Source organism: Protopterus annectens, chromosome 16.part0, assembly GCF_019279795.1.
Source record: "Protopterus annectens isolate FY-2018-M chromosome 16.part0, PAN1.0, whole genome shotgun sequence".
Taxonomy (NCBI): Eukaryota; Metazoa; Chordata; order Ceratodontiformes; family Protopteridae; genus Protopterus; species Protopterus annectens.
Window position 1 is genome coordinate 878,428,758 of NC_056750.1, and position 14,421 is coordinate 878,443,178.

Genomic DNA, 14,421 nt, shown 5'->3' on the forward strand with positions numbered 1-14,421 from the left:
GTTCTTGACTTAGGCTTCAACCTTTACCTGATGATATTAAGGCTAAGTTGATGGATGCTGCTCTGGATAATAAACTTTTGTTTGGGGAAGCAGCTGCTGGTTTGTTTAAGTCTCTTCAGGACAAGGGGAAGGCCTTACAGGAGCTTAAACATGTGTTTGTTTCTCCTGTGCCTACATTTGAGAGAAACTACCCTTCTAAGCCAGCTTTTGTTCATAGGCAATCTTGCCCTCCTACTAAAGGTTAAAAGGGTGGTAAAAGGGTCTATATTAAATATTCGAACACATAAACATTCGAATCACTAAAGATCGAACTTTAGTGACCGAACGCTTAAATGTTCGAATATTTAAAAAAAATTAAAAAATAAATAAATAAAACAAAATGTAAAATGTTTAAGCAGGGGGGCAAGCCCCCCCTCCACTCCCCATCCCCCACACTCCCCTGCTACTTAAATATACCAACTCCGAGATCACACTTCAGTGTGCTACGGTGTGGAAATGGAAAATTTTCCACTCCCTACCATGTAGCGTGATCTTGGAGTTGGTATATTTAAGTAGTGGGGGGTGTGGGGGTGCAGGGGAGCTTGCCTCTTGCTTGCACCCTTTAGTTTTTCTTTTTTTTTTGTTTTAATTTTTTTTTTTAATTTTTTAAAATATTCAAACATTTAAGCGTTCGATCACTAAAGTTCAATCTTTAGTGATTCGAAAGTTTACGTTTTCGAATATTTAATATAGACCCTGGTAAAAGGGGTCTTCCTGCTAAGGCCACTCAGACTGCAGGGGATTCAGAAGCCTTCCTTTCCTGATAAACCAGGTGTTGTCTGACTATCTGGCTGTTCCCAGCCACATTGCTCTTTTTCTTCACCTTTCTCTTTCTCTTCCTATTTGGCATTGAATCACTCAGGATTTTTAGGTTCTGTCAATCATTCATCATGGGTACTTCATGGTGTGGATATCCTGTCCTCCTTTTATGGGCATTCCTCAGTCTCCTCAGGAACAACTTTCTTTTTTTCCCAGAGGTTCTTCAAGATCTCTTGTCTCAGGATATTATTCAAGAGGTGCCTGTGTCCCAAAGGGGAAATGGGTTTTACTCAGCAATGTTTCTAGTGCCCAGAAAAGAAGGTACTTGGCGACCAATTCTAGACCTGTCTCATCTAAACACTTTTCTGAAGGTGCCTTTCTTTTGGATGTTGTCCCTTTAGACTCTGTTTATTATCTTACTCCCTCAGGCCTTTCTGGTGCTCTGGATCTCAAGGATGCTTATCTCCATATTCCAATCCATCCTCTTTTCAGGACATTTTTGCATTTCTCTGTTGGCTTCCTGACATTTTCAGTTCTGTGCTTTGTCCTTTGGCCTTTCTACTGCCCCAATGGTGTTCACCAAATGCCTCGCTCCTGTGATTGCTTTTTGCAGGCTTCAAGGGATCCAAATATTTCCTTACTTGGGCGACTTGCTGATTCAGGCATCCTTTCTGTTGATCCTTTTGTAAAATCTTTGTTTTGCCATTTCTCTTCTTCAGAGCCTGGGGTTCACAATAAACTTCAAAAAGTCTTCTTTGACTTCTTCTCAGGATCATGTCTTTCTAGGCTGCAAGGATCAAATGGTGTCAAATGCTTGCATCCCTGCCTCCTACAAAGGCCTTAACTATCATTTCTTACTTTCAATCTCTTCTTCCCCAGGCCTCTATTATAGCCAGGGAGTTACTGAGAACTCTGGGTTTCATGGCTTCCACCATTCCAATGCTCCCTCTACCTAAACTCCACATGAGAAAGTTCCAGTGGTTTCTGAAGTCGGTGTGGCTTTAACATGTGCATTTCCTAGATTTTACAGTTCCTCTTCTTCCTTGTCTCAAGAAGGAACTTCTCTGGTGGATTCAGCAGCTGTCTATGAATACAGGGCTTTGTTTTCATCCTCCTCTTCCCCTCTTAGGATCTTTTCAAAGACACTTGAGATGTGGGATGGGGAGCAACTTTTGGCTCCCTGAAGGTACAGGGAGTGTGATCACCTCATCAGCAGAAGGAGCACATCGACATCAAAGAGATGAGAGCTCTTATGATGGCTCTTCAGGCCTTTCATCCTCTTTTCTCTCCTGGGCCTCTCAAGGTATTCACAGACAATACCACAGTTTTGTGGTATATCAACAAACAGGAGGAACAAGATCTTATCTTCTTTGCTGGTTGGCACTTCTGGTATGGGATCTGGCTGTCAAGTATCAAGTGATGCTTCAGGCAGTTTAGATATCTTCAGATCAGAACATTGTGGCAAATGCTCTGAGCAGATACTTCACTCAGTCGCACAAATGGATGCTTCACAGGGATGTGTTTTTAGACATTGTTCACCAGTGGGGTACTCCTGAAGTAGATCTCTTTGCATCCCTTCTGAACAATCAGCTTTCTCTGTTTTATGCCAGAGTCCCAGGTCCTCTAGTGTGGAAGGTGGACACCCTTTCATTTTCTTGGAAGGGGATCTTTCTTTATGCATTCCCTCCCCTTCCTCTCATTCCGAAAGTCCTGTTCAAGATTCAACAGGATGCTCCCAAAATCTTGTTGGTAACTCCCTTTTGGCCGTGACAGCACTAGTTCCCTCTACTTCTGCATGTAGCAAAGGGTAATCATCACAAGTTACCTTTCAGGGTGGATCTACTCACACAAGACAAGGGATCTCTCATCCATCCCCACCTGTCCTTGCTTCAACTGACACTGTGGATGATAGGGTTTTGATTCCTCATAGACACCCTTTTTTCTGAGGATATGCTGTAGGCCTTGCAGGAGGCCAGGAAACCTACTGCTAGGAAATCCTGCTTATCCAAATGGAAGAGGTTTTCTATTTGGTGTCTCTCTTGTAACCTGGACCCACTTAATGTGGATGTTCTTTTGGTTCTCTTTTATTTGTGTGAGTTGCTCAATGCTGGTTTGGCCTATTCTTCTGTTAAGGCCCACTTAGCAGTTTTCTCTGCTTGTCTGCCTTTATCGCCTCCTTTAGCTTCTAGATTTGAGGCTAAATAATTTCTTAATGGTGTCCTTAATATTAGAAGTCAAACAGCAAGCATATAGTCTGAGCTATCAAAACCAATACGCCCTGCTGATCAGGGAGGTGGGATTGTACTTATGTACAGTGCTCAGTATCTCCGTGCTATGGACTGTCCATTGAATGATTCCATCATGTATAAGAAACTAAGTAGCACTGAGGTTGACATACTTCTGAATGATATCTCTGGATGAGTTACTTATGGAAGGAACAATAGGGAAAGAGCTATATAAATACTTTCTAGTTGAGTACCCTACTATACTTTCATGTATGGTCTCCCCAAAGTGCACAAGTGTCTTTTTGACCCCCCCCCCCATGAGACCTATTGTTTTAGTTCGAGGGTGGGCAATTGAGCCAGCCTCTGTTTATGTGGAAAAGAACCTACATCCAGTGGTTGAAAGGGTAAAATGTGTACTGAAGGACACAGAACATTTTCTCTCTTTATTGTTTGACTGGTCAATTGCTTTTGATAGCTCAGACTATATGCTTGTTGGTATGGACGTTGTTTCATTGTTCACCATGATTCTTAATAGTTTAGGTACTGATTTTGTTAGACTGTTTTTATGGTACTTTTCCGTTAAACCCCTATCACTTCACACTGCTCTATTTCGCTGGGATTTCAGTCCTGGGCTCAAGTCTCTGTGTGCCAAGTACTTCTGTACAACTGACTGACAAGTGTGTATTGTCATTTTAGGTGTACAGGTCCATTTGTTCAGTCGTGGGAGGTGTATCTGTTGTGCACATATTTCGGCCACAACCTACTTTCCGTTTCACTGTAATACTCAAGAGAGAATCCCCGTGTACCATAGAAGGAGGTTAATGTAGGGGAATACCAGTAGGACGGAAGGTGAAAGGAGGGATAGTAGTGGATATGCCATGGATCGGGCGATGTTCAGCATGTATCATTTCACACAGTACTGAGAAAAATGTCAGCCAAATCTCCAGAGTAATGTGCACTGCTGCCAATTCAACAACTGTAACCTTTAGAAAGTGCACATCGCATTGCAGCTGTATTTCTCAGCTACGCATGGTGCTCTGAAAAAGTCAAAGTTGTACCGCAGTACAATACACATAAGAAAATATCGGGCTTGCCAATGCTCACAGTCCCCGGTGTTTTCAGTCAGCCGTCACATGCAAATGAAAGGAGTCATTATCCACATTACAAAACCTGCGATCGTGCAGCACTGCACAAGACATTCGTGTCTGCAGTGCTGCCTGCCTGCCAATTCGAATCAAGACAAAACCTTAACCTTAACCTTACCCTAACCTAAGGCAATTGATTCTTCTCAGATCACATTTCTGAGTCCTGTATGAGTAATAACATGGCGCCGAAACACAGCAGCGTGAAGACGTGGTAGGGGTTTAATGGAAAAGTACCATTTTTATCTAGCTTCTCAGGATATAGCACTACACATATACACTTGCTATGCACTCTTAGTTGAGACACAATGAGATGCGGCTTTATGTGTTGTGATGGGAAATGTCTTGTCTGTGTGCATGCAGAGTTTCTGAGGACTGTGCCTGAGAGGCCTTTGAAGTTTACGTAAGTTACATGTGAGCACATATACATATGTGGGTTTATGTGCCTGGTCTTTTGTAGATGCAGTGAGTGGTGTGTGTGTGTGTATCGCTGACAAACTGTTGTTTTTTTTTTGTCTGTATGTGAGAGTCTAGCCTCCTGTGTCATTGAGTAACTACATCTCTCACATACTGTATTTGTCTGTTCCAGAATTAAATGTTTGTCAGTGTCTTCTTCTTTCGGCTTTTTCCCGGTTAGGGGTTGCCACAGCAGATCACTTGTCCATTCATGATTGGCAGTGGAGTTTTTACGGTGTCGAGTTGCCAGCCCAGTGCCCAACCTTCCATGGAAGGCACATACACGCATGCACTCATGCCTAGAGCCAATTTAAACTATCTAATCCACCTACAGCATGTCTTTGGGAAGTGGGAGGAAACCAGAGCACCCGGAGGAAACCCACATGACCACAGGGAGGACATGCAGACTCCGCACAGAAGGCACCCCAGCCAAGGCAACACTAACCGCTGCACCACCACGGCCGTCCAAATGTTTGTCAGTGTACATAAGGCAATTGCTGCATTGCTTCAGGATGCCCATGTTCACCAAGCTAGACGCAAAAATAGCAGGAAAGTACCTAGCCATGATTGCAGGTCCTAATGTGTGCTTTACAACAGATAGGAGTGGAGGGTGTTTGCAACCAGACATGGGACAGGGGCTCACTTGGTGTAATCTACAGCTAACCTATCCAGTGATGCTGCACAGTGTCCAAACCAAATGGTCTTTGAGAAGCAATAGTCCTTTGTGCCATAATAATGTAATCTAGACCTAAATAGCTCTAACTAAATGATGCAGTGTTGCTCACTTCACAAACTAGTTGCTCCATGAGTAGGGCAGGACTTGAGGTAAAATTCCAAGTTAGTTTTTATAGGGAAATTGCAACGTTAGATGATTGCATATGTACAGAGCACCAGTAACTGCCACTGCAAAAAGCACCTTCACGCAAACCAAGGCTTATACATGAGCAGAAAAAAGCAAGTATTACACTAGCTATGCATTAAGACCAATCAGGTAAGCACACAATAAGCTTTCCACCAACAATTTCCATCTCAGATAAGTGAAATCAGTCCTCTCCTGCCGCAAAAGTGCAGACTTTGACTCTCTTAATGTAAAATGACTGGTTTGGAGCCCAAGTGTTAGTGAACCACAAACAGATGCCTAATACTAACTGGAAAACACTAGATACAGTACATTTAAATGCAGAACAGCAGCCCTTACAGCAACTAGAAAACGCAACTTCAAAATTTAAAGAAGTGCAGGAGAATAATAAATAGCACAGAAAGCTTTTACAGTATAATGAAACCAAACAATACAAGTGCCGAATGGTAATAAATGTTGTTTTTCTTGCCAAGGATGGCTTCAGATGTTAGCAAAATCTCTCAGTTTCTGGTGCCATCACCAAATGATGAGCAGCTCTGAGTAAATGAGCCCAACTCTGAGTTAGAATGCTAAAAGCCTCTGTTGGTCACCCAGGGTAAGTGGGTAAAAATGAGGGGCTTTTTTCCCTGTAAGTAAGTGGTGAAAACAAAATGTAGGAAGTGAAACAATGAGCTGACATAGGAAATTGTAAACTATAAGGAGAGCGATTAATGGAAGATAATTTAAATGACTACTTCTTAGTTATCTTCACCAAGAAACAAACGAATAAACAAACAAAACAATAAAACAGCTTATCAGTGTGAGATACAAAACAGGAGAAGGTAGGTAGGCAAGCTTGTAATGCCAGAGGGGGCTAGGGATAGCGTTGGGACAGTAATGACGGATCAGTCACAGGGGTTTAGTGGGATACCAATGAAAACTAAAGAGGGCTGTTTGGACACTAGCTGCATGTGTAGCAGACATTTTTACCAGGTTCCTAAGGGAATGGGTCGTTCCAAGGAAAGGGATGCAAATGTACTTAAAGAAACAGTGGCTATACCTCACATGTCCCTGATTTTTCCTTATACTGTTGCCCTGTCCTTCATAAAAGTTTTGATTTTCCAGTAAATCACTTTGGGTTACAGTCAATCAATAATGGCAGATATTTTGAGTTTCACGCTTCATACTGCACTGAAAATGCACATCGATACAAAACACGTTCTATTAATTTACTAAGTGATTTTGAGTATTATTTAAAAAATGTTCCTGATTTTGTGCTTCTGTCCTTTTTTGACTTTGTCCCTGATTTTTGAGCAAAGAAATGACTAGCTGTATAGTACATGAAATTCTTTATTGTAAGGAAGTTGATAATAGAGAAATTAGACCTGCAAAATAGAATATATTTACATATAAACTTGGTAGTTTTAAAAATCCTGTTCTGAATTATATATTTGAGCTGAAAAGTCTTTTGAAGCATAGAAAATATTAATCTATATTACACTGATGCTGTCAGCTGGCAATAAGACGTAATGACAGATCCTGTAATAAAAGTAAACTCATTACATTTTTTTGTATTTGTAACTGTTCAGACTAACCTGATTCATTTCTATCACAGAGTACAAATGGTGGTAGGCAGAGACAACCCTGTCATGTAGTCTATCTGAACTTCAGTAAAACCTGCGGTTCAGTTTGTCACCCTAGGTTTGTCACTTTAGACTTCTTATGACATTGAGGTGGGTAGGGGTGGGATGAAAACGTTTTTTGTGAAGGAAAAGGAGTTAAAAGGCATAAAGCAGAGGGCAGTATTGCAAAAGGAATTCTGTGTGAGAAGGAGGTAACAGTGTTTCATATGGATTAATTCTAGGTCCAGACTGATTTAATGCATTTTACGTAGCACATGGCAAGGAAGACTGGTGTCCTGGCAGATTACACCAGTGTAGAACGTGCATTTTTTATGGTAATGAGAGCCTCAGGGGGGACCAGAAGAGTCTAGGAAATAGTCCCACAGGTTTCAGGTCACCTCAAGTCTTCACAGTGCTTGGCATTGCACATGAGGACTAATAACCCATGGCAGCAACATACCTTTAGCAGGGTAAGCCTTTAAAACCCACATCAGGAAAAGGACTTTGGGGTTACTATTACAGAGAATAGGAGTCATCAGCTCAGTGTGGGAAGATGGCAGCAAGTTCAAACCAGATGTTGGGGTGTATATCTTGGGCGCTAGTACCTAGCAGCAATAAAATGATGATGCTCCTCATTCATGTGCTACAACAGCTGGAATGTTGTGTACAATGCCAGAATCCTTACAGGAAGAAAGAGGTCTTATTGCTGGAAAAAGTACAGGGAAATATGGATAGAATGTTGATGGGGGGATGGCTTGAGTTCAGAGATTCATAGGCAAGTACTAGGCTAGCTGCCCTTGTGGGCCATTTTAAAGCTAGCCAAATTCCCTCAAAGGTAAGAATCCAACTCTGCACTTTGTACTTACAAGGTAAGCACTTTAACCATTACAAAATCCAAAAGAGCGCAGTAGGCAAAAGAGGGGCACTCCGACCAGTTAGCAAAAATCACTCGATTTATTCAATATCCATGAACAGCATCACAAACAGCATATTAACGCAGTTAATTCACAATACGCGTTTTCGTCCACATACAACTTGGACTTCATCAGATAACAAATAATACCACTAATTACATCTTAAATAGCTCGGAATTAAAACATTAACCAATAAAAATCACAAAAAACATTTAAACACACTAATCAGGCTCTCCTAAAAGGCTCATGAATATTAAGTAGCAAGTATATATAATGTCACCACTAAATACAAATGTTAAATAAATAGTGAAGAATTCACTTGTTACATCTTGCATAAATTTCATAATATTTAAAATAAATAGATTATTAAAATTATATATATCTTAAGTAATTATTAAAATCTAAACTTTACTTAAAAAATATATCTATTATATGTATATAAAAATTTATGTTTGATGTAGGAATCAATATATTCAAGTAGATTGGCGCCATCTACTGGCATATTGATCATAAACACAGTCTTTACACTTTGGCAGCCCTTAATTTTAATAAAGGTAAAAGAGAAATATAATCATTTAAACCAGGTGTTTTCGCTGCTTCAAGAGTTATCTGCCACCACAGTTCCTTATATTCTAACAATTCCTCCCAAGGGCCACGTCTTATATTTTTTATATCTTTTATATCTTTAACCATTACACCAACCTCCAACTCCCACAAAAATGATCTTTCCACAGGTGAATGTAGTTTGAGGTTACAGACAAAAAGGCTACAGATATAAGCATTTTAACATGGATGTGTGATAGCACTAGGCTAGATAGGAAGGGCAAGATGGGTAGAATAGGGTATAGCTACGTGATTAAAAGAACAAAGAGTGGCCTGGACATTAGAAAACACTTATTCACTGAGAGGATGGTAGACAGGTAAAATAAGTTTCTAAAATGGGTAGGACAAATTAAGCCAGCAGAAGCATTTATGCAAATGTTTCAATACTTGGTGTGAGAGGAGGAAAGTGGACAGCTGTCCAGGGATAGCTGCAAAAGTCAAGTATTCCAGACAGACTTCCAGTCTCCTTCTAGGGGCATTTTTAGATAGGATGTCATGTGATATGACATGATATCATATAGCATGGTATGAAATGATATGATATATGATATAAATGGTGTGACATATGGTATTGCATGATATATGGATTTATATGATATAGTATAATATGACATATGGTATGATGTGATATGATATATGATATAAATGGTGTGACGTATGGTATTGCATGATATATGGATTTATATGATATAGTATAATATGACATATGGTATGATGTGATATGATATATGATATAAATGGTGTGACGTATGGTATTGCATGATATATGGATTTATATGATATAGTATAATATGACATATGGTATGATGTGATATCATATGGCTACTTTTTGTGGTACAGACATAAGCTCATACATGACGACAAGCTGGTGCTGCTTGCTGGCTTCTTTATATGGCATATGTGGCCTGGCTAAGGTCTCTTGCCAGTTCATCTGGCAGGATATCTGCTCATATTCTGTGTACATCATTCCTGAAATCAGAGCCAGAGTCACTATTCCAGCATAAGATCTTATCACTGATTTGCTTAGAGTCAGAACTTTTTTTTATTTTTTTATTGACAGTGACATGGCTTCCTATGTACCCCAATATTCTAACATGTTTTAATACTAGTGACATTTCTACCTGTGTGCCCCAGCATTCTACTAAGTTGTACTGTTACTGTCACTCCTTCTCTTATACCACAGAATTCCACTGTGCTTTGTCGCAAGAGGCATTGCTTACGGTGTACCCCAACATTCCATTCCACTCCATTGTGTTTTACTGCCAGGAACACTTCTCCATCTGTAAATCAAAACTCTTCCTCATGCACCCAGCATTCCACTATGTTTACTGGGAGGGACACTCCTCCCCATTTACACCCAAATTTCACTTTATTTTACTTCCAGGGATAATCTTTTTAATGTACCCCACATTCCATTATGCTTTCCTGCTTGGGATATCCACCCCATTCTTCTAACATTCCACTGTTCCACTGTATTTAGTAGCAGGGTCCCTCTTTTCTATGTACCCAGCATTTCACTATGTTTTACTGGCAGGGACACTCTGTCTTTTATAACAAACATTCCAATATATTCTATTCTCAGTGACATTTCTCTCCATGTACTATAGCATTCCATTATGTTTTGCTTCCAGTGACATTTTTCTTTTTGTACCACAACCTTCTAGTAGCATTTAATGGCCAAATATGTCGCTGAATTTTATTGTCAGTGGCACCCTTCCCTATGTTCCAACATGCTACTTAACTTTACTAATAGTGGTACTTCTTCCTGTGTGGCCTTACACTCCACTAGTTTTTACTGTCAGAGCTACAATTTCCTGTGTACCCCAGCATTCCACTATATGTAGATGTAGGTATGTATATATAGGCCTTTCAGGAACAGCGACCATTAGTGGCAGAAAGTTTCAAGGAGAAAAATGATGTTCAGAATTCGCTCTGCTCCTAGATTTTTTTAATCTTTTTTATGCCCTAATCATGACATTGTGGCTCATGCTATGCATCTCACATACAGAAGTGCAGTGGGACATTGTAAGGACACAACTCTACCTCTTTAATTTATTATTTATTTACCTTTGTTTACAGGGAAAGTCTGACTGAATAATACCCATTTTCAGCAGAGGCCTGGGGAGAAAACTGCATTTGTTTACATTGCATTATGATTAGTTCCCATTAAACACAGAGTAGGTACATTTCTATTTAGATTTATACACATACAGTAGTTGCATTTATACATATTAAGATTTTATAGAAGTAGAAGTTACTAAAGAGAAAGCCCACGTGCACCTTACTGGACTGTATTGGAAGCAGTTATGTATAAAAGTTGTTTTGTCATTTCAGTGAAAGGTTGAGTCTTCTGTTTAAGGAGAGTATTTGGAGAGTACTGTATGGTGAGCATAAAGTCTTAACCTAATGATGAGCCTGTGCAGGACTGGGATTGTTGCTTAAGCAGTGCTTTCACACTGCTGAGTTTGTCGGAGAGTTTTATTTGTGTGGGGATACTTTTCCAGAGTTTAGCAATGTATTGGGAGTAGAGCGAGTCTCCTGCAACATTATTTGACTTATTTGTGAGTAAGTAATGACATATGCCTCAATACTCTCCCTCAACACATTATCCAGCTATCATTGCTCATTTGTGTCTTCTAGTCTCCTCTGGAAAGAGACAATAGGCACATCCTCAGCATGGCCGCCTTACCCTCCCCCACTCAAAGAAGTGATTAGTCATAATCTTGTTATTCCTTACTTATCACTTGAACTCCTCCAGCACCTGGGCTGCTAGCCAAACCAGGTTATTTCCCAGGTTTCCCAGGCATTCCACCAGCATCTACTGTTACTGACATTGCTGTCTGTGTTTCCCAGCATTCTATTAGCCATTACAGCCAGACTCCTGCCTACGATTCCCAGCATTCCATTAGCCATTATAGCTAGTGATACCCCTTCTCTACTTGCTGTTACTGCCAGTGACATTCCTCCCTGTGTGTTGCATTATTTGCTCACTGTTACTGCCAGTGACACTCCTCCATGTGTACTGCCAGTGCCATTTCAACCTCTGTACCACTATATCTCACTGTTAGCCGGTGCCACTTCTCCCATTGTATCACATTATTCACTCACTGTTACTGCTAGTGGCACTCACCCCTGTGTCTCACAGTGTTCACTTGTTATTACTGCCAGGGACACCCCCTCTGTGTATCACAGTGTTTTCTAGTTATTACATCCAATTTCTCTTCTTGCTGTGAAGCACGGTACTAATTTGCTGTTGCTGCCATTGGCCCTCTTCCCTGTGTCTCACAGTGTTCACTTGTTATTACTGCCAGGGACACCCCCTCTGTGTATCACAGTGTTTTCTAGTTATTACATCCAATTTCTCTTCTTGCTGTGAAGCACGGTACTAATTTGCTGTTGCTGCCATTGGCCCTCTTCCCTGTGATTTACAGTGTTTACTTTCTGTTACTGCCAGTGGCACTCCTCTCTGTGTAGCACAGTAGCACTTGCTATTACTGTCAGTGGCACTCCTCCCTGTGATTCACAGTGCTCACACTTGCTGTTACTGCTAGTGGTTCTCCTCCCTGTGTACCACAGTATTCACTTGCTGTTACTACCTCTGGCATTCCTCCCTGTGATTCACAGTGTTTTCTTGGTGTTACTGTCAGTGGCACTCCTTCTCATATGTAGCAGCATGCATACTATCTTGCCAGACCGATTTTGGAGAAATTCTTAGGGTAACAAAGGAATTGGCTTTTGTACTTTTATTTAACCAGTGTAGGACACTAAATTAAAAGTACCTTTTCAGAACACTCCCAAGAGCAATATTTGACAATTGCTGCTTCCTATTAATCTCAAAATATAAACTATTTAAACCTTTAAAGAAAAAATTGCTGTGCTGAAATAAAGCTAACCAATAAGCTTGGAAGTGTCTTAAATGGTATAATTTAAAAACATCACTGTTGTGTTAATGGATAAAAATGCTGATTTTATGCTTTTATGTTTTTAGAAGAGTATATTAAGTGGAGGTGGTCAAGGATAAAGCTTCCACTGTACAGGGCCTTAGTCAGACCAAACCTGGATTAGTACATGCAGTCCTGGAAGCTATAGAAAGAAAGGGACTTTAGGTTACTAGAAAGAATACACAGGAGAGTCACCAGAAATATCCGTGAAATGGAGGGGAAGATATGTGACCAAAAGCTAGAGAAAATGGACCTTTTCTCACTACACACTAGAAGAGCCAAAGGAGACATGGTATTCATGGGTTTCACTAGAGTTTCAAGGTCATTTAGTCTGAAGATCATGGATGCCTTGCCAATATTGAATTCCACACTGACACAAATGTTATGTAGGGGGACTGACACAGACAAACAGCTGGTGTCAGAGCCACAGACTAAAACTAAATGCCAAGGAATGCATAATAGTATCCTTTAGGATGTCATCCACCCCTGGTAACTATGATATCGACAACACACCCCTTAGAGCTGACCCAGTAGTCAGGGACATAGGGACACACATAGATAGTAATCTAGCCTTTGACCATCATGTGTCTACAGTAGTGAGGAAATCATTCTCTATTGTGCAACTTATAAACAAAGGTATGGCATCTAAATCCACCAAAGTCATTTTTCCACTGTATTCTGCATTCATCAGATCCATCATTGAGTACAAAGCCCCCTTTGGTATGTCCCTAACCAGGCATATCCAACAATTGGAACATCGACAGAAATACCTCACTAAAAAATACAGGACAAAAGTAAATTGTCCTCTGCAGACCACCTCAAGGTCCTGTCTCTGTATTCTGTCTCCTACAGGCTTTTGAGGGGAGAGCTATGCCAGGCATACAGAGCATTGTCAGACCCCACTCTGATGGACCTCCTGTATATCCACAAAACAAACAGCACCAGAATTACCCATTATAAAGACTTAAACCTTGCCTGTGATATAAATAGGACCTGCTGGAGAGACAGGTATGCATCCCAGAGACTACCCAGTCTAGGGAACAGGCTCCCCATCTATGTGAAACAGAGTCCGTCCCTAACCTAATTCAACTGCAACTTGTACAAATGGATGGGGAACAGGAAATTCATCCCTGGTTTGGCACTTATGTCTCTAATGGACACAGGCAATTTCCCTGGCCCATGCTTGTAAATGTTTTATCTCCGAAACCCCTGCTTACACTTATCAAGGGTGTCAGAACTTGTCAGAAATTTGGGATGTATGGCTAGGCTTAAAAAGGCCCTTGTGAAGCCTAGTAAACACTTATGAACGTATGAACCCATACCCATCCTTAGGCTTTATCTCCTTTCTCAAGGAGGTAGAGACCAGTTAGTCCCAGAGTTTAGTTGACAGGACCTATCCTATCATTCAGATTCAGTCTGAAGGAAGATATTGAATCACATTGTTTAAATGCAGAGGAGGTTTATTCCAGAGAAGGGGAGGTGCTGGACTTTCACATTCTGTTTACAAATTAGTGAATGTGAGACAGAAGTGAGAGACAAATGTTTGAGGATGGGCTGATGTGAGATGGGATGGAAGTTCAACCAAAAGAGAGAAATATATAGACTAGAAAAGTAGGGGGGTACTTATGATGATTTAGTTCAAGTAAACACAACAAATGGTTGTGTTTGTTCAGTCGAATAATTTCACGTCCATAAATACTCATGCTTATGTACAATCATTTATACTTTGAAGCATTGTTAATTTCAGCTGTATTTTGGAAGAATATAGCACATTTACTTATGTGGCATGCTGAAATTGTCTAGATAATATCTTAGTAACCGTAGCTCTCAATCTGCAGAGATCAAAAATAGCAACAGCAGATTATTAAAAGTAGGTACATCT